We start from the raw sequence: 24,189 nt of genomic DNA, 5'->3' as shown, positions 1-24,189 counted from the left end.
TTTCGACATGCAGTTTTTTGTTTTTTTTGGCCCTTTATGCAACATATTATGCTATGGCGTGTCTCAGCACGCTATTTTATGCTGTTTTCAGCAGTTTTCCACTGTTTTTGGGACATGTCATTTTTGACATTTTTTCCATACTATAGCCTTGCCTTTTCGATCATTTTTTCGACATGCAGTTTTATGTTTTTTTTGGCCCTTTATGCAACATATTATGCTATGGCGTGTCTCAGCACGCTATTTTATGCTGAATTGAGGGGTTTTCAGCTGTTTTTAGGACATGTCATTTTTCAACATTTTGCCATACTATAGCCTTGCCTTTTCGATCATTTTTTTAACATGCAATTTTATGGTTTTTTTGGCCCTTTATGCAACATATTATGCTATGGCGTGTCTTAGCACGCTATTTCATGCTGATTTGAGGGGTTTTCAGCTTTTTTTGGACATGACATTTTTCAACATTTTTCCATACTATAGCCTTGCCTTTTCGATCATTTTTTCGACATGCATTTTTTTGGTTGTTTTGTCCCTTTATGCAACATATTATGCTATGGCGTGTCTAGGCAAGCAATTTTATGCTGTTTTCAGCAGTTTTCCACTGTTTTTGGGACATGTCATTTTTGACATTTTTTCCATACTATAGCCTTGCCTTTTCGATCATTTTTTCGACATGCAGTTTTATGGTTGTTTTGGCCGTTGTTGCAACATATTATGCTATGGCGTGTCTCAGCATGCTATTTTATGCTGATTTGAGGGGTTTTCAGCTGTTTTTAGGACATGTCATTTTTCAACATTTTTCCATACTATAGCCTTGCCTTTTCGATCATTTTTTTAACATGCAATTTTATGTTTTTTTTGGCCCTTTATGCAACATATTATGCTATGGCGTGTCTCAGCACGCTATTTCATGCTGATTTGAGGGGTTTTCAGCTTTTTTTAGGACATGTCATTTTTCAACATTTTGCCATACTATAGCCTTGCCTTTTCGATCATTTTTTCGACATGCAATTTTATGGTTATTTTGGCCCTTTATGCAACATATTATGCTATGGTGTGTCTAGGCAAGCTATTTTATGCTGATTTGAGGGGTTTTCAGCTGTTTTTAGGACATGTCATTTTTCAACATTTTTCCATACTATAGCCTTGCCTTTTCGATCATTTTTTCGACATACAGTATTATAGGTTTTTTGTCCCTTTATGCAACATTCTATGCTATGGCGTGTCTAGGCAAGCTATTTTATGCTGTTTTCAGCAGTTTTCCACTGTTTTTGGGACATGTCATTTTTGACATTTTTTCCATACTATAGCCTTGCCTTTTCGATCATTTTTTCGACATGCAGTTTTATGTTTTTTTTGGCCCTTTATGCAACATATTGTGCTATGGCGTGTCTTAGCACGCTATTTCATGCTGATTTGAGGGGTTTTCAGCTTTTTTTGGACATGTCATTTTTCAACATTTTGCCATACTATAGCCTTGCCTTTTCGACCATTTTTTCGACATGCAGTTTTATGTTTTTTTTGGCCCTTTATGCAACATATTATGCTACGGCGTGTCTTAGCACGCTATTTTATGCTGATTTTAGGGGTTTTCAGCTTTTTTTTAGGACATGTCATTTTTCAACATTTTGCCATACTATAGCCTTGCCTTTTCGATCATTTTTTCGACATGCAGTTTTATGGTTGTTTTGGCCGTTGTTGCAACATATTATGCTATGGCGTGTCTCAGCATGCTATTTTATGCTGATTTGAGGGGTTTTCAGCTTTTTTTAGGACATGTCATTTTTCAACATTTTGCCATACTATAGCCTTGCCTTTTCGAACATTTTTTTAACATGCAATTTTATGGTTTTTTTGGCCCTTTATGCAACATATTATGCTATGGCGTGCCTCAGCACGCTATTTCATGCTGATTTGAGGGGTTTTCAGCTTTTTTTGGACATGTCATTTTTCAACATTTTGCCATACTATAGCCTTGCCTTTTCGATTATTTTTTCGACATGCAGTTTTATGTTTTTTTTGGCCCTTTATGCAACATATTATGCTATGGTGTGCCTTAGCACGCTATTTTATGCTGATTTGAGGGGTTTTCAGCTGTTTTTAGGACATGTCATTTTTTGACATTTTGCCATACTATAGCCTTGCCTTTTCGATCATTTTTTCGACATGCAGTTTTATGGTCGTTTTGGCCGTTGTTGCAACATATTATGCTATGGCGTGTCACAGCACGCTATTTTATGCTGTTTTCAGCAGTTTTCCACTGTTTTTGGGACATGTCATTTTTGACATTTTTTCCATACTATAGCCTTGCCTTTTCGATCATTTTTTCGACATGCAGTTTTATGTTTTTTTTGGCCCTTTATGCAACATATTATGCTATGGCGTGTCTCAGCACGCTATTTTATGCTGATTTGAGGGGTTTTCAGCTGTTTTTAGGACATGTCATTTTTCAACATTTTGCCATACTATAGCCTTGCCTTTTCGAACATTTTTCTAACATGCAATTTTATGTTTTTTTTGGCCCTTTATGCAACATATTATGCTATGTTGTGCCTTAGCACGCTATTTTATGCTGATTTGAGGGGTTTTCAGCTGTTTTTAGGACATGTCATTTTTTGACATTTTGCCATACTATAGCCTTGCCTTTTCGATCATTTTTTCGACATGCAGTTTTATGGTCGTTTTGGCCGTTTATGCAACATATTGTGCTATGGCGTCTCTCAGCACGCTATTTTATGCTGTTTTCAGCAGTTTTCCACTGTTTTTGGGACATGTCCTTTTTGACATTTTTTCCATACTATAGCCTTGCCTTTTCGATCATTTTTTCGACATGCAGTTTTATGTTTTTTTTGGCCCTTTATGCAACATATTATGCTATGGTGTGTCTAGGCAAGCTATTTTATGCTGATTTGAGGGGTTTTCAGCTGTTTTTAGGACATGTCATTTTTCAACATTTTGCCATACTATAGCCTTGCCTTTTCGAACATTTTTTTAACATGCAATTTTATGGTTTTTTTGGCCCTTTATGCAACATATTATGCTATGGCGTGCCTCAGCACGCTATTTCATGCTGATTTGAGGGGTTTTCAGCTTTTTTTGGACATGTCATTTTTCAACATTTTGCCATACTATAGCCTTGCCTTTTCGATTATTTTTTCGACATGCAGTTTTATGGTCGTTTTGGCCGTTTATGCAACATATTGTGCTATGGCGTCTCTCAGCACGCTATTTTATGCTGTTTTCAGCAGTTTTCCACTTGTTTTGGGACATGTCATTTTTGACATTTTTTCCATACTATAGCCTTGCCTTTTCGATCATTTTTTCGACATGCAGTTTTATGTTTTTTTTGGCCCTTTATGCAACATATTATGCTATGGCGTGTCTCAGCACGCTATTTTATGCTGATTTGAGGGGTTTTCAGCTGTTTTTAGGACATGTCATTTTTCAACATTTTGCCATACTATAGCCTTGCCTTTTCGATCATTTTTTTAACATGCAATTTTATGTTTTTTTTGGCCCTTTATGCAACATATTATGCTATGGTGTGCCTTAGCACGCTATTTTATGCTGATTTGAGGGGTTTTCAGCTGTTTTTAGGACATGTCATTTTTTGACATTTTGCCATACTATAGCCTTGCCTTTTCGATCATTTTTTCGACATGCAGTTTTATGGTCGTTTTGGCCGTTTATGCAACATATTGTGCTATGGCGTCTCTCAGCACGCTATTTTATGCTGTTTTCAGCAGTTTTCCACTGTTTTTGGGACATGTCCTTTTTGACATTTATTCCATACTATAGCCTTGCCTTTTCGATCATTTTTTCGACATGCAGTTTTATGTTTTTTTTGGCCCTTTATGCAACATATTGTGCTATGGCGTGTCTTAGCACGCTATTTTATGCTGATTTGAGGGGTTTTCAGCTGTTTTTAGGACATGTCATTTTTCAACATTTTGCCATACTATGGCCTTGCCTTTTCGATCATTTTTTCGACATACAGTATTATAGGTTTTTTGGCCCTTTATGCAACATTCTATGCTATGGCGTGTCTAGGCAAGCTATTTTATGCTGTTTTCAGCAGTTTTCCACTGTTTTTGGGACATGTCATTTTTGACATTTTTTCCATACTATAGCCTTGCCTTTTCGATCATTTTTCGACATGCAGTTTTATGTTTTTTTTGGCCCTTTATGCAACATATTTTGCTATGGCGTGTCTCAGCACGCTATTTTATGCTGATTTGAGGGGTTTTCAGCTGTTTTTAGGACATGTCATTTTTTCAACATTTTTCCATACTATAGCCTTGCCTTTTCGATCATTTTTTCGACATGCATTATTATGGTGTTTTTGGCTATTTTTGCATCTTTCTTTGCAACGGTGCCTTTTGGAACGCTATTTTGCTGTTTTCAGCAGTTTTGAACTGTTTTTGGGAAATGTCATTTTTCAATATTTTTCCATACTATAGCCTTGCCTTTTCGATCAATTTTTCGACATGCATCATTAAGGTGTTTTTGGCTGTTTTTGCAATGTTCTGTGCTATAGTTTGTTTTGGCACACTATTTTATTCTGTTTGGTTGTGTTTAAAGTTGTTTTTTGGACATGTTACATTTTCACATTATTAGCCCTACTATAGCCTTGCTTCTTTGGTAATTTTTTCGGCATGCATTATTACGGTGTTATTGACCGTTTTTGCAACATTCTATCGTATTGCATGTCTCAGCACGCTATTTAATGTGTTTTTCAGTCTTTTTTTGGACATGTCATATTATTATTATTAATAATAATAACAATATTAATACATTTTATTCAGAAGCACCTTTCTCAGCACTCAAGGACACTTTACAAAGATAAAACAATTACAATAAAACAACAGATAAAAGCTACATACAGTATACATTGGAACAGTGCAATTACACAGAGTATGCAATCTTGAACAGGTGAGGTTTGAGTCTGGATTTGAAGAGAGGAAGAGAGTCGATGTTTCAGATGTCCAGTGGGAATGAGTTCCAGAGTTTGGGAGCAGAGAGGCTGAGAGCTCTGCTCCCCATGGTGCTGAGGCGGGCGGGGGGCACAGTGAGGTGGATGGAGGACGAGGATGTGAGGGAGCAGGTGGAGATGGCGATGTAGAGAAGATCTGGCAGAGAAGGAGGGGCGAGGTTGTGGATGGTGTTGAACGCATGCAGGAGGATTTTGAATTGCATTGTGCTTTTTGAGTCATTTCTTGAACATGCCATATTATAGTGCTTTTGGCTGTTTTTGCTATGTTTTGTCTTTTTATGCTATGGCGTGTCTACATTTTTATGGTGGTTTTGGCCGTTTTTATAACATATTATGCTATGGCGTGTCACAGCACGCTATTTTATGCTGTTTTCAGCAGTTTTCCACTGTTTTTGGGACATGTCATTTTTGACATTTTTTCCATACTATAGCCTTGCCTTTTCGATCATTTTTTCGACATGCAGTTTTATGTTTTTTTTGGCCCTTTATGCAACATATTATTCTATGGCGTGTCTTAACACGCTATTTTATGCTGATTTAAGGGGTTTTCAGCTGTTTTTAGGACATGTCATTTTTTGACATTTTGCCATACTATAGCCTTGCCTTTTCGATCATTTTTTCGACACACAGTATTATGGGTTTTTTGTCCTTTTATGCAACATTATATGGTTGTTTTGGCCGTTGTTGCAACATATTATGCTATGGCGTGTCTCAGCACGCTATTTTATGCTGATTTGAGGGGTTTTCAGCTGTTTTTAGGACATGTCATTTTTTGACATTTTGCCATACTATAGCCTTGCCTTTTCGATCATTTTTTCGACATGCAGTTTTATGTTTTTTTTGGCCCTTTATGCAACATATTATTCTATGGCGTGTCTTAACACGCTATTTTATGCTGATTTAAGGGGTTTTCAGCTGTTTTTAGGACATGTCATTTTTTGACATTTTGCCATACTATAGCCTTGCCTTTTCGATCATTTTTTCGACATGCAGTTTTATGGTTGTTTTGGCCGTTTATGCAACATATTATGCTATGGCGTCTCTCAGCACGCTATTTTATGCTGTTTTCAGCAGTTTTCCACTGTTTTTAGGACATGTCATTTTTGACATTTTTTCCATACTATAGCCTTGCCTTTTCGATCATTTTTTCGACATGCAGTTTTATGTTTTTTTTGGCCCTTTATGCAACATATTATGCCATGGCGTGTCTTAGCACGCTATTTTATGCTGATTTAAGGGGTTTTCAGCTGTTTTTAGGACATGTCATTTTTCAACATTTTGCCATACTATAGCCTTGCCTTTTCGATCATTTTTTCGACATACAGTATTATAGATTTTTGGCCCTTTATGCAACATATTATGCTATGGCGTGTCTAGGCAAGCTATTTTATGCTGTTTTCAGCAGTTTTCCACTGTTTTTGGGACATGTCATTTTTGACATTTTTTCCATACTATAGCCTTGCCTTTTCGATCATTTTTTCGACATGCAATTTTATGGTTATTTTGGCCCTTTATGCAACATATTATGCTATGGCGTGTCTCAGCACGCTATTTTATGCTGATTTGAGGGGTTTTCAACTGTTTTTAGGACATGTCATTTTTCAACATTTTGCCATACTATAGCCTTGCCTTTTTGATCATTTGTTCGACATGCAGTTTTTTGGTTTTTTTGGCCCTTTATGCAACATATTATGCTATGGCGTGTCTCAGCATGCTATTTTATGCTGATTTGAGGGGTTTTCAGCTTTTTTTAGGACATGTCATTATTCAACATTTTGCCATACCATAGCCTTGCCTTTTCGATCATTTTTTCGACATGCAGTTTTATGTTTTTTTTGGCCCTTTATGCAACATATTATTCTATGGCGTGTCTTAACACGCTATTTTATGCTGATTTAAGGGGTTTTCAGCTGTTTTTAGGACATGTCATTTTTTGACATTTTGCCATACTATAGCCTTGCCTTTTCGATCATTTTTTCGACATGCAGTTTTATGTTTTTTTTGGCCCTTTATGCAACATATTATTCTATGGCGTGTCTTAACACGCTATTTTATGCTGATTTAAGGGGTTTTCAGCTGTTTTTAGGACATGTCATTTTTTGACATTTTGCCATACTATAGCCTTGCCTTTTCGATCATTTTTTCGACATGCAGTTTTATGGTTGTTTTGGCCGTTTATGCAACATATTATGCTATGCCGTCTCTCAGCACGCTATTTTATGCTGTTTTCAGCAGTTTTCCACTGTTTTTGGGACATGTCATTTTTGACATTTTTTCCATACTATAGCCTTGCCTTTTCGATCATTTTTTCGACATGCAGTTTTATGTTTTTTTTGTCCCTTTATGCAACATATTATGCTATGGCGTGTCTTAGCACGCTATTTTATGCTGATTTAAGGGGTTTTCAGCTGTTTTTAGGACATGTCATTTTTCAACATTTTGCCATACTATAGCCTTGCCTTTTCGATCATTTTTTCAACATGCAATTTTATGGTTGTTCTGGCCCTTTATGCAACATATTATGCTATGGCGTGTCACAGCACGCTATTTTATGCTGATTTGAGGGGTTTTCAGCTTTTTTTAGGACATGTCATTTTTCAACATTTTGCCATACTATAGCCTTGCCTTTTTGATCATTTTTTTCGGCATGCAATTTTATGGTTTTTTTGGCCGTTTTTGCAACATATTATGCTATGGCGTGTCTCAGCATGCTATTTTATGCTGATTTGAGGGATTTTCAGCTTTTTTTAGGACATGTCATTTTTCAACATTTTGCCATACTATAGCCTTGCCTTTTCGATCATTTTTTCGACATGCAGTTTTATGGTTTTTTTGGCCCTTTATGCAACATATTATGCTATGGCGTGTCTCAGCACACTATTTTATGCTGATTTGAAGGGTTTTCAACTGTTTTTAGGACATGTCATTTTTCAACATTTTGCCATACTATAGCCTTGCCTTTTCGACCATTTTTTCGACATGCAGTTTTATGTTTTTTTTGGCCCTTTATGCAACATATTATGCTATGGTGTGTCTAGGCAAGCTATTTTATGCTGATTTGAGGGGTTTTCAGCTTTTTTTAGGACATGTCATTTTTCAACATTTTGCCATACTATAGCCTTGCCTTTTTGATCATTTTTTCGGCATGCAATTTTATGGTTTTTTTGGCCGTTGTTGCAACATATTATGCTATGGCGTGTCTCAGCATGCTATTTTATGCTGATTTGAGGGGTTTTCAGCTTTTTTTAGGACATGTCATTTTTCAACATTTTGCCATACTATAGCCTTGCCTTTGCGATCATTTTTTTCGGCATGCAATTTTATGGTTTTTTTGGCCGTTGTTGCAACATATTATGCTATGGTGTGTCTCAGCACGCTATTTTATGCTGATTTGAGGGGTTTTCAGCTGTTTTTAGGACATGTCATTATTCAACATTTTGCCATACTATAGCCTTGCCTTTTCGATCATTTTTTCAACATGCAGTTTTATGTTTTTTTTGGCCCTTTATGCAACATATTATTCTATGGCGTGTCTTAACACGCTATTTTATGCTGATTTGAGGGGTTTTCAGCTGTTTTTATGACATGTCATTTTTTGACATTTTGCCATACTATAGCCTTGCCTTTTCGACCATTTTTTCGACATGCAGTTTTATGGTTGTTTTGGCCGTTTATGCAACATATTGTGCTATGGCGTCTCTCAGCACGCTATTTTATGCTGTTTTCAGCAGTTTTCCACTGGTTTTGGGACATGTCATTTTTCAACATTTTGCCATACTATAGCCTTGCCTTTTCGATCATTTTTTCGACATACAGTATTATAGGTTTTTTGTCCCTTTATGCAACATATTATGCTATGGCGTGTCTTAGCACGCTATTTTATGCTGTTTTCAGTAGTTTTCCACTGTTTTTGGGACATGTCATTTTTGACATTTTTCCATACTATAGCCTTGCCTTTTTGATCATTTTTTCGGCATGCAATTTTATGTTTTTTTTGGCCGTTGTTGCAACATATTATGCTATGGCGTGTCTCAGCACGCTATTTTATGCTGATTTGAGGGGTTTTCAGCTTTTTTTAGGACATGTCATTTTTCAACATTTTGCCATACTATAGCCTTGCCTTTTCGATCATTTTTTCGACATGCAGTTTTATGTTTTTTTTGGCCCTTTATGCAACATATTATGCTATGGCGTGTCTCAGCACGCTATTTTATGCTGATTTGAGGGGTTTTCAGCTGTTTTTGGGACATGTGATTTTTGACACTTTTTCCATACTATAGCCTTGCCTTTCGATCATTTTTTCGACATACAGTATTATAGGTTTTGTGTCCCTTTATGCAACATATTATGCTATGGCGTGTCTAGGCAAGCTATTTTATGCTGTTTTCAGCAGCTTTCCACTGGTTTTGGGACATGTGATTTTTGACACTTTTTCCATACTATAGCCTTGCCTTTTCGATCATTTTTTCGACATGCAGTATTATGGGTTCTTTGTCCCTTTATGCAACATATTGTGCTACGGCGTGTCTTAGCACGCTATTTTATGCTGATTTAAGGGGTTTTCAGCTGTTTTTAGGACATGTCATTTTTCAACATTTTGCCATACTATAGCCTTGCCTTTTCGATCATTTTTTTCGACATGCAGTATTATGGGTTCTTTGTCCCTTTATGCAACATATTATGCTATGGCGTGTCTTAGCACGCTATTTTATGCTGTTTTCAGCAGTTTTCCACTGTTTTTGGGACATGTCATTTTTGACATTTTTTCCATACTATAGCCTTGCCTTTTCGATCATTTTTTCGACATGCAGTTTTATGTTTTTTTTGGCCCTTTATGCAACATATTATGCTATGGCGTGTCTTAGCACGCTATTTTATGCTGATTTAAGGGGTTTTCAGCTGTTTTTAGGACATGTCATTTTTCAACATTTTTCCATACTATAGCCTTGCCTTTTCAATCAGTTTTTCGACATGCAGTTTTATGTTTTTTTTGGCCCTTTATGCAACATATTATGCTATGGCGTGTCTCAGCACGCTATTTTATGCTGATTTGAGGGGTTTTCAGCTGTTTTTAGGACATGTCATTTTTTGACATTTTGCCATACTATAGCCTTGCCTTTTCGATCATTTTTTCAACATGCAGTTTTATGTTTTTTTTGGCCCTTTATGCAACATATTATTCTATGGCGTGTCTTAACACGCTATTTTATGCTGATTTGAGGGGTTTTCAGCTGTTTTTATGACATGTCATTTTTTGACATTTTGCCATACTATAGCCTTGCCTTTTCGATCATTTTTTCGACATGCAGTATTATGGGTTCTTTGTCCCTTTATGCAACATATTATGCTATGGCGTGTCTTAGCACGCTATTTTATGCTGATTTGAGGGGTTTTCAGCTGTTTTTAGGACATGTCATTTTTCAACATTTTGCCATACTATAGCCTTGCCTTTTCGATCATTTTTTCGACATACAGTATTATAGGTTTTTTGTCCCTTTATGCAACATATTATGCTATGGCGTGTCTAGGCAAGCTATTTTATGCTGTTTTCAGTAGTTTTCCACTGTTTTTGGGACATGTCATTTTTTACATTTTTCCATACTATAGCCTTGCCTTTTTGATCATTTTTTCGGCATGCAATTTTATGTTTTTTTTGGCCGTTGTTGCAACATATTATGCTATGGCGTGTCTCAGCACGCTATTTTATGCTGATTTGAGGGGTTTTCCACTGTTTTTGGGACATGTCATTTTTGACATTTTTTCCATACTATAGCCTTGCCTTTTCGATCATTTTTTCGACATGCAGTTTTATGGTTGTTTTGGCCCTTTATGCAACATATTGTGCTATGGCGTCTCTCAGCACGCTATTTTATGCTGTTTTCAGCAGCTTTCCACTGGTTTTGGGACATGTCATTTTTGACATTTTTTCCATACTATAGCCTTGCCTTTTCGATCATTTTTTCGACATTCAGTTTTATGTTTTTTTTGGCCCTTTATGCAACATATTATGCTATGGCGTGACTTAGCACGCTATTTTATGCTGATTTAAGGGGTTTTCAGCTTTTTTTAGGACATGTCATTTTTCAACATTTTGCCATACTATAGCCTTGCCTTTTCGATCATTTTTTTTCGACATGCAGTATTATGGGTTCTTTGTCCCTTTATGCAACATATTGTGCTATGGCGTGTCTTAGCACGCTATTTTATGCTGTTTTCAGCAGTTTTCCACTTGTTTTGGGACATGTCATTTTTGACATTTTTTCCATACTATAGCCTTGCCTTTTCGATCATTTTTTCGACATGCAGTTTTATGTTTTTTTTGGCCCTTTATGCAACATATTATGCTATGGCGTGTCTTAGCACGCTATTTTATGCTGATTTAAGGGGTTTTCAGCTGTTTTTAGGACATGTCATTTTTCAACATTTTTCCATACTATAGCCTTGCCTTTTCGATCATTTTTTCGACATACAGTATTATAGGTTTTTTGTCCCTTTATGCAACATATTATGCTATGGCGTGTCTAGGCAAGCTATTTTATGCTGTTTTCAGTAGTTTTCCACTGTTTTTGGGACATGTCATTTTTGACATTTTTCCATACTATAGCCTTGCCTTTTCGATCATTTTTTCGACATGCAATTTTATGGTTGTTTTGGCCGTTGTTGCAACATATTATGCTATGGCGTGTCTCAGCACGCTATTTTATGCTGATTTGAGGGGTTTTCAGCTGTTTTTAGGACATGTCATTTTTTGACATTTTGCCATACTATAGCCTTGCCTTTTCGATCATTTTTTCGACATGCAATTTTATGGTTGTTTTGGCCCTTTATGCAACATATTATGCTATGGCGTGTCTAGGCAAGCTATTTTATGCTGTATTCAGCAGTTTTCCACTGTTTTTGGGACATGTCATTTTTTGACATTTTGCCATACTATAGCCTTGCCTTTTTGATCATTTTTTCGATATGCATTATTACGGCGTTTTTGGCTGTTTTTGCACCGTTCTATGCTATAGTTTGTTTTGGCACGCTATTTTATTCTGTTTGGTGGTGTTTAAAGTTGTTTTTGGGACATGTCACATTTTCACATTTCAGCCATACTATAGCCTTGCCTTTTCGATCATTTTTTCGACATGCAGTTTTATGGTGGTTTTGGCCGTTGTTGCAACATATTATGCTATGGCGTGTCACAGCACGCTATTTTATGCTGTTTTCAGCAGTTTTCCACTGTTTTTGGGACATGTCATTTTTGACACTTTTTTCATACTATAGCCTTGCCTTTTCGATCATTTTTTTCGACATGCAGTTTTATGTTTTTTTTGGCCCTTTATGCAACATGTTGTGCTATGGCGTGTCTCAGCACGCTATTTTATGCTGATTTGAGGGGTTTTCAGCTTTTTTTAGGACATGTCATTTTTTGATATTTTTGCCATACTATAGCCTTGCCTTTTTCATCATTTTTTCAACATGCATTTTTACGGTGGTTTTGGTCGTTTTGCAACATATTATGCTATGCCATGTCTAGAGAAGCTATTTTATGCTTTTTTCAGTACTTTTCAGCTGTTTTTGGGACATGTCATTTTTCAACATTTTGCCATACTCTCGCCTTGCCTTTTCGATCATTTTTTCGACACACAGTATGGGTTTTTTTTGGCCCTTTATGCAACATATTATGCTATGGCGTGTCTCAGCATGCTATTTTATGCTGATTTGAGGGGTTTTCAGCTTTTTTTAGGACATGTCATTTTTCAACATTTTGCCATACTATAGCCTTGCCTTTTCGATCATTTTTTCGACATGCAGTTTTATGTTTTTTTTGGCCCTTTATGCAACATATTATGCTATGGCGTGTCTTAGCACGCTATTTTATGCTGATTTAAGGGGTTTTCCACTGTTTTTGGGACATGTCATTTTTCAACATTTTGCCATACTATAGCCTTGCCTTTTCGATCATTTGTTCGACATGCAATTTTATGGTTGTTTTGGCCCTTTATGCAACATATTATGCTATGGCGTGTCTCAGCACGCTACTTTATGCTGATTTGAGGGGTTTTCAGCTTTTTTTAGGACATGTCATTTTTTAACATTTTGCCATACTATAGCCTTGCCTTTTCGATCATTTTTTCGACATGCAGTTTTATGTTTTTTTGGCCCTTTATGCAACATATTATGCTATGGCGTGTCTTAGCACGCTATTTTATGCTGATTTGAGGGGTTTTCAGCTCTTTTTAGGACATGTCATTTTTCAACATTTTGCCATACTATAGCCTTGCCTTTTCGATCATTTTTTCAACATGCAATTTTATGGTTGTTTTTGCCCTTTATGCAACATATTATGCTATGGCGTGTCTAGGCAAGCTATTTTATGCTGTTTTCAGCAGTTTTCCACTGTTTTTGGGACATGTCATTTTTGACATTTTTTCCATACTATAGCCTTGCCTTTACGATCATTTTTTCGACATGCAGTTTTATGTTTTTTTTGTCACTTTATGCAACATATTATGCTATGGCGTGTCTTAGCACGCTATTTTATGCTGATTTGAGGGGTTTTCCACTGTTTTTGGGACATGTCATTTTTCAACATTTTGCCATACTATAGCCTTGCCTTTTCGATCATTTGTTCGACATGCAGTTTTTTGGTTTTTTTGGCCCTTTATGCAACATATTATGATATGGCGTGTCTCAGCATGCTATTTTATGCTGATTTGAGGGGTTTTCAGCTTTTTTTAGGACATGTCATTTTTCAACATTTTGCCATACTATAGCCTTGCCTTTTCGATCATTTTTTCGACATGCAGTTTTATGTTTTTTTTGGCCCTTTATGCAACATATTATGCTATGGTGTGTCTAGGCAAGCTATTTCATGCTGTTTTCAGCAGTTTTCCACTGTTTTTGGGACATGTCATTTTTGACATTTTTTCCATACTATAGCCTTGCCTTTTCGATCATTTTTTCAACATGCAGTTTTATGGTTTTTTTGGCCCTTTATGCAACATATTATGCTATGGCGTGTCTTAGCACGCTATTTTATGCTGATTTAAGGGGTTTTCCACTGTTTTTGGGACATGTCATTTTTCAACATTTTGCCATACTATAGCCTTGCCTTTTCGATCATTTGTTCGACATGCAATTTTATGGTTGTTTTGGCCCTTTATGCAACATATTATGCTATGGCGTGTCTCAGCACGCTATTTTATGCTGACTTAAGGGGTTTTCAGCTGTTTTTAGGACATGTCATTTTTCAACATTTTGCCATACTATAGCCTTGCCTTTTCGATCATTTTTTCGACATACAGTATTATAGGTTTTTTGTCCCTTTATGCAGCATATTATGCTATGGCGTGTCTAGGCAAGCTATTTTATGCTGTTTTCAGTAGTTTTCCACTGTTTTTGGGACATGTCATTTTTCAACATTTTGCCATACTATAGCCTTGCCTTTTCGATCATTTTTTCGACATGCAATTTTATGGTTGTTTTGGCCCTTTATGCAACATATTATGCTATGGCGTGTCTAGGCAAGCTATTTTATGCTGTTTTCAGCAGTTTTCCACTGTTTTTGGGACATGTCATTTTTGACATTTTTGCCATACTATAGCCTTGCCTTTTCGATCATTTTTTCGACATGCAGTTTAAGGTGGTTTTGGCCGTTGTTGCAACATATTATGCTGTGGCGTGTCTCAGCACGCTATTTTATGCTGATTTGAGGGGTTTTCACCTGTTTTTAGGACATGTCATTTTTCAACATTTTGCCATACTATAGCCTTGCCTTTTCGATCATTTTTTCGACATACAGTATTATGGGTTTTTTGTCCTTTTATGCAACATTATATGCTTTGGCGTGTCTAGGCAAGCTATTTTATGCTGTTTTCAGCAGTTTTCCACTGTTTTTGGGACATGTCATTTTTGACATTTTTTCCATACTATAGCCTTGCCTTTTCGATCAGTTTTTCGACATGCAGTTTTATGTTCTTTTTGCCCTTTATGCAATATATTATGCTATGGCGTGTCTCAGCACGCTATTTTATGCTGTTTTCAGCAGACCACTGGACATGTCATTTTTTGACATTTTGCCATACTATAGCCTTGCCTCTTTGATTATTTTTTTGACATAGAGTATTATATTTTTTTGGCCCTTTATGCAACATATTATGCTATGGTGTGTCTCAGCATGCTATTTTATGCTGAATTGAGGGGTTTTCAGCTGTTTTTAGGACATGTCATTTTTCAACATTTTGCCATACTATAGCCTTGCCTTTTCGATCATTTTTTCGACATGCATCATTAAGGTGTTTTTGGCTGTTTTTGCAATGTTCTATGCTATAGTTTGTTTTTGCACACTATTTTATTCTGTTTGGTCGTGTTTAAAGTTGTTTTTGGGACATGTCACATTTTCACATTTTAGCCATACTATAGCCTTGCCTTTTCGATCAATTTTTCGACATGCATTTTTATGGTTGTTTTGGCCGTTGTTGCAACATATTATGCTATGGCGTGTCTCAGCACGCTATTTTATGCTTATTTGAGGGGTTTTCAGCTTTTTTTAGGACATGTCATTTTTCAACATTTTGCCATACTATAGCCTTGCCTTTTCGATCATTTTTTCGACATACAGTATTATGGGTTTTTTGTCCCTTTATGCAACATTCTATTCTATGGCGTGTCTAGGCAAGCTATTTTATGCTGTTTTCAGCAGTTTTGATCTGTTTTTGGGACATGTAATTGTTCAACATTTTTCCATACTATAGCCTTGCCTTGTCGATCATTTTTTCGACATACAGTATTATGGTTTTTTTGGCCCTTTATGCAACATTCTATGCTATGCTGTGTCTAGGCAAGATATTTTATGTTGTTTTCAACTGTGTTTGGGACACGTCATGTTTTGACATTTTTGCCATACTATAACCTTGCCTTTTCTGTCTTTTTTCCACATGTAGTATTATGGTGGTTTTGGCTGTTTTTGCAACATTCTATGCCATGGCATGTCTGGGCACGCTATTTTAAGCAGTTTTCAACTATTTCTTGGACATGTATATTTTTTTTTTTACATATTTTGCCATACTATAGTGTTGTTTATCGGTCATTTTTGCGACATGCCATATTATGATGTTTTTAGCTGTTTTGCAAAATTCTATGTTATGGAGCGTTTCGGCACGCTATTTCATGCGGTTTCATGCAACTACAGCTGATCATGTTAACACATTTAGAAATGGACAGTGTAAATTTTCCATTTAGTTTGTGACATTCAGATTCCTGCTACTGGTAAAGTCTCTCATCACTTGCATAGCCAGAGTAGCAGTAATAAAGCTTTATTTCCTTTGCTTGTAAACTTCTGATGTCCAGTAACAATACTGTCTTCTTTTGCAAAGTTTGTTTTATCCTTCAGAGTTGCTGTAGTTAAAACACTCTGATTGATCTGTGCAAGAAAAGAAGTTGTTGCAAATATGTGAGCATGTGCACTTCAGTTCCATTGTGGATGAAAATGGCTGCATAGGGACATTACTCAAATCAGAATCACTCTCTCGTTTCATCCCCCATTTTGATCTCTTCCGCACCTTATGACACAGATCCATTCGCTGTCCCTCCACCTTTACTCTCCATCTAAGAAATAAAGAGAAATAACACAAAACAAATAAAAAATAAACACACAAAACAAAACAACAACAAAACAAACGGAATCTTTTGGATAGTGTGTTCGCCAGGCTCATGCTGACTTGTGAAAACCTGTAAGTGCAAATTTTATCAGAGTCTAAACATGTCAATGTTATTTCAGGCTGAAAATTTGTCAGAATGTTTGGTAAGATTAGCGCAGAATGATTAAGCATTTTCCCAGTTCAAATCAGAGTAACGGTAAGGAGTCAACAGACAGACATAACAGACAGATGTAGACATAATACCTTAAAAAATCCGTAAAATAGTATGATGTCAAAGATAGCATAAAAAGACCATGCTATAGCATGTCATCAAAAATGTCACAAAAAAAGTCATACTATGGTATGTCATCCAAAATAGCATAAAATGTCATCCAGATTAGCATATAAAAGTCATATTATAGTATGTCATCGAAAATAGCATACAAAAGTCCTATAGCAGTATGTGGTCAAAAATATTACAAAAAAGGTCATATTAAAGTGTGTTGTCCAAAATAGGATTGAAAAGTAATAGTATAGCATGCTGTCAGAAATAGCATAAAAAGACATATTATAGCATTTAGTCCAAAATAGCCTAAAATAGTCATACTATTGTGTGTCGTCCAAAATAGCATGAAAAAGTCATACTGTAGAGTGTCATCGAAAATATTACAAAAAGCCATACTTTAGTATGTCGTGCAGAATAGCATATAAAAGTCATACCATAGAATGTCGTCCATAATAGCCTAAAACAGTCATAGTATAGCATGTTGTCCAAAATACCATAAATAAGTCATACATAAGTATGTCATTCAAAATAGCATACAAAAGTCATGTAACTGTATGTGGTCAAAAAATAGTATGTTGATCAAAGTACCATAAAATAGTCATACTATAGTATGTCGTCCAAAATAGCAGAAAAAGTCATACTATAGCATGTCGTCCAAGATATCACAAAAAGTCATACTACAGTATATGGTCCAAAATCGGATAAAAAAGTCAAACTGTACTATGTCTTCCAAAATAGCATAAAAAGTCATAATAAAGTATGTTGTTCAAAGACCCATAGAATAGTCATACTATAATATGCTGTCCAAAATATCACAAAGGAGGCATACCATGCAATGTCCTCCATAGTAATGTAAATAAGTCATACAATAGAATGTCATCCAAAATATCACAAAAAAGTCACACTATACTATGATGTCCAAAATAGCATAAAAAAGTACAGCATGTCGTCAAAAATATCATTAAAAAGTTATAGTACAGCATGTTGTCGAAAATAGCATAAAAAAGTCATGCTATAGTATGTTGTCCGAAATATCACCAAAAATCGATACTATAGTATGTGGTCCGAAATAGGATAAAAAAGTCATAGTATAGCATGTTGTCCAAGATAGCATAAAAAGTAATACTATAGTTTGTCGTCCAAAATAGGACAAAAAAATTCATACTATACTATGTCGTCCAAAATATTTTTAAAAAGTCATAGAACAATGCATGAGAAAATCCCATAAAATATCAAATATCAATCACAAAATATCACAAAACAGTCATACTATAGAAAGTGGTTAAAAATCTAGCAAAAATGTCATAGCACAGTATGTCGTTCAAATTAGCATGAAAGTCGTACTATAGTATATCGTCCAAAATAGCATAAAAAAGTCATACTATAGTATGTTGTCCGAAATTCATAAAGAACAAAATATCACTAAAAATGTCATTTTATACTATGTCGTACAAAATAGGATTAAAAAACAGTCATGCTATAGTATGTCATCCAAGATAGCATTAAAAACTAGCATTTTGCAAGTATAGCAAGTATTTTGTTCAAAATGGCATAAAAATGTCATACTTTAGTATGTCATTCTAAATATCATAAAATAGTCATAGTATAATATGTCATTTAAAAAGACACAGTAGAATACGTCAGGAAAATATCAAACTCGAATAACCGCCACAGGTTGATGTTTTTGCGAAATTTGAAGACATTACTTTAGTGCGTCCTAGAGATATTGCGCTCACATGGTTGGATGGCCAGATGGCCAGGTGTACAGACAACCTGAAAACATAATTCCTCCACTCTCAGCCATCGCTGGCATTACGGCATAAAAAATAAAGACAGAGAGAGGATCTTGTTCTTTCATGTCTGGGCCGTGAGGGTTCCTGGCGTGCTGATTTGTGACTTATGATAAAATCACATTGCCAGGGATTACCACACAGCCCTGACCCAGCCGGCTACTATGGCAACCATAGCCCCAGCTATACACACACACACTCATGCACACCCGTTCGTCCCCCAGAAACTTAAAACTAAAGAAGACATGATTATCCAAGAGTGTGTGATTGTGTTTGAGTTGATGGTTTAGAGGTGCAGGAAGGAAAATGGATGATGAGGGAGCCAGAGGGTCTTGACGTGGGTGTTTTGTCTGTGTGTGTGTGTGTGTGTGTGTGTGTGTGTGTGTGTGTGTGTGTGTGTGTGTGTGTGTGTGTGTGTGTGTACACACATCAGTACAACAGACAGGTTTTGTATCCTCTCTCCAGCCAGGCACAGAGCTTAGCTGATTGGTGAACAGTGATTGATTTCCTCTTTGTTCACAGTGGCTAAGTTCTGCACCTGAGGAGAGCATGACCCAGACAAGCAGACAAAGGAGGACAATAAGCGCATGTGTGACAAAAAGAGGGATAGCAGAAAATGTTCTTTTTTTAGTTTTTACAGTGTGTGCTTGTGCTTTTGTGTGCACACAGTTGAATTCAATTTTCTAATATGTGTTTGTACAATTCAGTCACAGAACTCCTCAACCTTTGTCCTTTACTGTTTTCTGACTCCTTGGCTGATTGTCCTGCATCCTTCCCCTCTTTCTCTTATCTCATTTTACTCTCTTCCTTTTCCTGCATTTTTCCTTAATTTGGTCTAACCTCAGTCAAAAAAACTCTCCTCTCCTCCACTTGCATGTCTGTAAAACTTTCCACTGAGACGTTCTCACTCAAAAGAATTAAATACACAAGCCTCCTTGCAAATTCAAAACCTGCAACATTACTAATGAGCGCCGCTCTACGCTCTCCCGCCTTGCCTGTTCTTTCTCTCGTCTTTCATCTTTCTTCCTTGCTCTCCACTTCCACCTCTGTGCTTCTGCCTCCTTTTAGTTACAGTAGTATGAAAGATAATCTAGCAGATGATGGTGGTTTGCACGCTCTGTAGTTCCAGCGAAGGTGAGAGCCAAGTACCTCAGGAGAGAGACTGTACTTGCAGTACTAATGAGGCCTGGGGAGACCCAAACGCTGCCTAATGCTGCTGACAGATATTTCATCAATCCGGGAGCACTGGCTTCCATCATCACCCTCATCATAATCATTGCCCTTCATCTCCACTATTCTCTCTTTCTTACAGCAGACACTCAGTACTCTGTATGGTGCATAAATTTCAAGTGTTGTGTTGTCTCAAATCAAACACAGCTGTTTTGCATTTACTAAAAATGGCAGCCGTGCCATTTGACCGTGATTAATGCATGTAAATGTATATATAAATACATTGATAGTCATTGCATACTGGTTTAACTTTAACTTTAGCACTGTATACTAAAAACAAATGTTTAAATATGTTCACCCTTGCTTGATCATGTCTTGTGGCTTTTAGCAGCACAGACAATTTAATTTGATTAATTCCGTTTTTGAGCTGTGCGATTTTTTGGGGTTTTTTTTCCCCTAAGGGCACTTTGCATAATCCCACCCTACTGTGTTGTGATTGGCTAGTACTCATCACATCAATGTGTTAAGGGCAGACACAGTTAGGGCAAAGATGTCATGACTAGGCTAAAGACTCTTGAAAAATAAATAGCACATTAGCAGCTCCTCCATTTCCTTAGTGTATTGCATTGTGGGAGAATAGGGTCCATTGATAGCACATAATTGGCTGCATTTAGTGTGTACACTGCAGTTTGAGTGTAGTTAATTTTGTAAGTATACTCCAGTAATTACAGTAGTTTGGATCTGGAACACCCTGTCTTGCTTCATGAGCATTTTGAAGGAATAGTTTGACATTTTAGGATATCAACTTGCTTTCTTGCAGAGTTGGATGCGTAGATGGATATCAGTCTCATATCTGTATGTTCGATATTAAGTATGGATGAATCAATACTGGATGTTTTAGGACAATACCTTTTTTGATATTTTGTAGGTGAAGAAATCTGAAAACAAAATGTTTTTGCCAATAGTATTCTTGTTTTTTTTTTTGACTGAATTCTTTATACATATTGAGAAGAAAATTCTACAGTTGAAAAATGAACTTGTCAGTGACCTTTGCTGCACAGGCTGTTTACATTGACACTGTGTCTTTATTGCCTTAAACCTAATTTGACATTTCCTTAATGTAATTTCCTGTAAGTAACTTATCAGCCGACATTTACACCAACATCGATATATCAGCTATAAGGCGATTAACATCCACTCAATCGGCTTTCCGTCATTTTATTTGTATGTGTTTTAACTCTCAAGAAAGCATATTTCCAAAATTGTCAAACTCTTCCTTTAATTTAACATTTGAGTTGAGATACAGCAGGGTAACTAGTAGAAATAAGGGTGACAGGGTCTGCAGGAAATCAGTAGTAAAAATCATCCTTTAAAAACACTTAAAAGGCTTCAGTTTTTAACTTTAAATCACTTTGGCAGTGAAAAGTGCCGTCCATGCATCCCTGGCTGATATGTATCGATTTCTGATTTAATCTCAGTCTGAGGAAGCAGAGATACAGAGATCCATAAAGCAGACAGATTCTCACTGAACATGTTTCCTCACTGGAAAGGCAAACAGAAGTTGGAAATGTTGCAACGATTTTAGAGCTTTCAATCATTTACGGATGTCAGTTTCACTTTATCGGGACGATTAAGTGTTTCTAAAGTGGATTTACTGTGCGATATAAGCTTCTATTGTTTCGTCTCAGAGAAACAAAAGGCTGTGATCCTGTAAAACACCCACTGATAACAAGGAAAGCAGGAATTGTCAATTAGGTCACACCACACGCTTTGTTTTCAAGTGTTACAGTGTGTGCTGCTTAGAGAGGGTTCCCAAATTAGTCAAGATAAGCTTTAATCAAGGAAACACGATTTAACAAGCGAAGGACAAACTTTCTCAGCAACATGAGCAGGTTTATCATGCAAGTTTCTATTTAGCATGCCCTGTCTGCCAACACAATGATCAATAAATCTCAGTCTGTCTCACTTGTCCAAAGAACTGGATTCGTTTGGGGACTGTTATACAACGTCCATTTGCATCTTCCTAACAAACAAAAAGTTTCCCAGAAAAGTTCTTACTAAGAGCATTCATCATCCAAGCTGTCAATAACTCCAGCTGGACAACATGCACAGAATAAATCATGTATGACTGAGACCTTTAAGTTTGAAACACTGACCCACAGTGCTAACCTTTGCTATAATTTGGGTGTAGTCCACTGTTATACCAGCTAATTTTAATGCAAAGCTAAACCGTTCTGGACAGATCGTTCCCTATCAAAACAGTGACAGATGGCTGGAAATGTATTTTAGAAATGGTCAGTCTTTTTTTGGCAATCAGAATATGAGGCGTACAGAGGTATTATAGCGCTCTATATTCACAGCGACAAAATGGCGACTAAACGAGGACAGATGTGTGAATTAGAAATGAGGGCCATGTGGAGCCTGCCATTTTTAGACCTATATTTAGGGCCTGTTAAAAGAGTAATGACCATCAAAGGCCTGTAAAAGAGAGGAATTGCCATCAGAGCCCATATCTAAAAGGTGATTTATTACACTCTAATGGGAGGGAAATGGTTCTCTGCACATCAAAGGACAAAGCAACATCGTATAAAGACGCCGAAAATAAACTTATTCGGCCCACACCACCCACACCGTCTTCTCTTCACACATCTGAACTTGACTGATTGTCTCTTTAATGTCAAGCATATTTTAGGGAGCTGTTGCATTAGATTCTAATTCAAAATATATGTTGGCAACTTTTTCAGTTTTAAGTGATGCAATATGTTTGCATGCCACTCACAGAAAATGCTGGAATGTGATTTTGATGGATTTATAGTTGGGTTTTTTATGACCAGACTCCTGAAATAGTCTCACAAGCTTTTTTTATGCCAACAATGTACCGATACTTTTGGATACCTCCCACTCTCTTGCAGTGGTCTCACTGACACTGTTGTGAGAGTTTCTATCGTGTCAACCACACCTTTCACCAGCTAGTGAAATCCAAAAATCTCAACTGTTTAAATGAACATAGAGCAGTATGGTTTCTTGTGGGTTTGGCAAAGCGGAACGTTGCCTTAACACACAGTCTGAGTTGGCATTGCTTTTTCCATCAATATAAACCAAAAAAAAAAAAGAAAAGGGGGGGGGGGTTGTGTTCATAGCTTGCCAGTGCTTCGTGAGAAAGAGAGAAGAGAGATTTGGGCTCGGCTTCCTGTGCCTACTGAGCTGATAATCAGTCCTATAGAACCACTGGCTCAGTTCAGCAGGAACAGGAGTCCAGTCCACTCACCATCGAACCAGAAGCAAACACAAGCACTGGTCCCTACAGACTTTTAACGAACTATACGCAAGAGCCAATTAGAGGTTGTGGAAAAAATGTATTCACGTAAATATCGAGATTTGGGGGGGGGGGGGGTAATGTCATTATTACAGAGATTACAATTATTGTTGTAATCTATAGCTACTTTTACACAGACATCGCGCTATAGGGCAGCAACCAAGTCCCTTCTTTGAACTGTCTTTGCATTTTTACACAGAAGCAGACGACAGCAGCATCATTCCACGACAGTGTGTATTTATACGCTTTAATCAAAAGAGGCATAACAGACATGACACGTAACAAAACAGCGTCGACCTCCGATTGACTTGGAACTTGTAGAGCTGACAAATTAGTTGTCTGTATTATCTGTCATCATCAGCTTACTGTACACAGATCTATTGCTAAAATGATTTGTTGCTTAGTAGATTAGTTAATTGCCGGAAAAAAATACTGTAAGAATTTTTTCACTGGATAAATATTTGTGAATATTTGTGTTTTTGTCTGTCTTACATGACTGTAAGTTGGGTATCTTTGAGTTTTGAACTGTGGGACTGACAAATCAAGCAATGGAAGGACTAGGATTGGGTTTCTGGTAACATTTTTTACTATTTTCTGACAATTTATAGAATATACAATTGATTTTTTAATGATTAATAACTGTGAAATGAATACTTAAGGTGGAGGGCACGCACAACCAAAAAACTTTTACAGGTGCTGGATAAAAAAAACAAAAACTAAGTGAGTTTGCTGATCTTCTGTTTGATAATAAACGTTACATGAAAGCTCACAACTATCTATCAAACATGCTATTATTTAGTCAACATTTTAAACACATTTTTTGGTAACGCATCCAACACCAATACTGATCGGGTTCTGTGTCTTTGGCTTCATCTGAACATCTGAACTAGATTATTTATCTTGACCGAACGAACACACACACACACACACACACACACACACACACACACACACACACACACACACACACACACACACACACACACACACACACACACACACACACACAA

At 36.7% G+C, this 24,189-nt stretch overlaps 1 protein-coding gene across 4 annotated transcripts in view; it reads left to right on the top strand.

The window, feature by feature from the left end:
- Positions 1–24,189, top strand: part of aopep (aminopeptidase O (putative)) — a 119,078-nt gene that overhangs the window by 94,067 nt on the left and 822 nt on the right. The gene's annotated exons all lie outside the window — the stretch shown is intronic.

This window comes from Plectropomus leopardus, chromosome 4 (assembly GCF_026936395.1).
Source record: "Plectropomus leopardus strain MGB_pleo_1.0 chromosome 4, ASM2693639v1, whole genome shotgun sequence".
NCBI classification, from domain to species: Eukaryota; Metazoa; Chordata; class Actinopteri; order Perciformes; family Serranidae; genus Plectropomus; species Plectropomus leopardus.
This window is presented reverse-complemented; position numbering and strand designations above follow the sequence as displayed.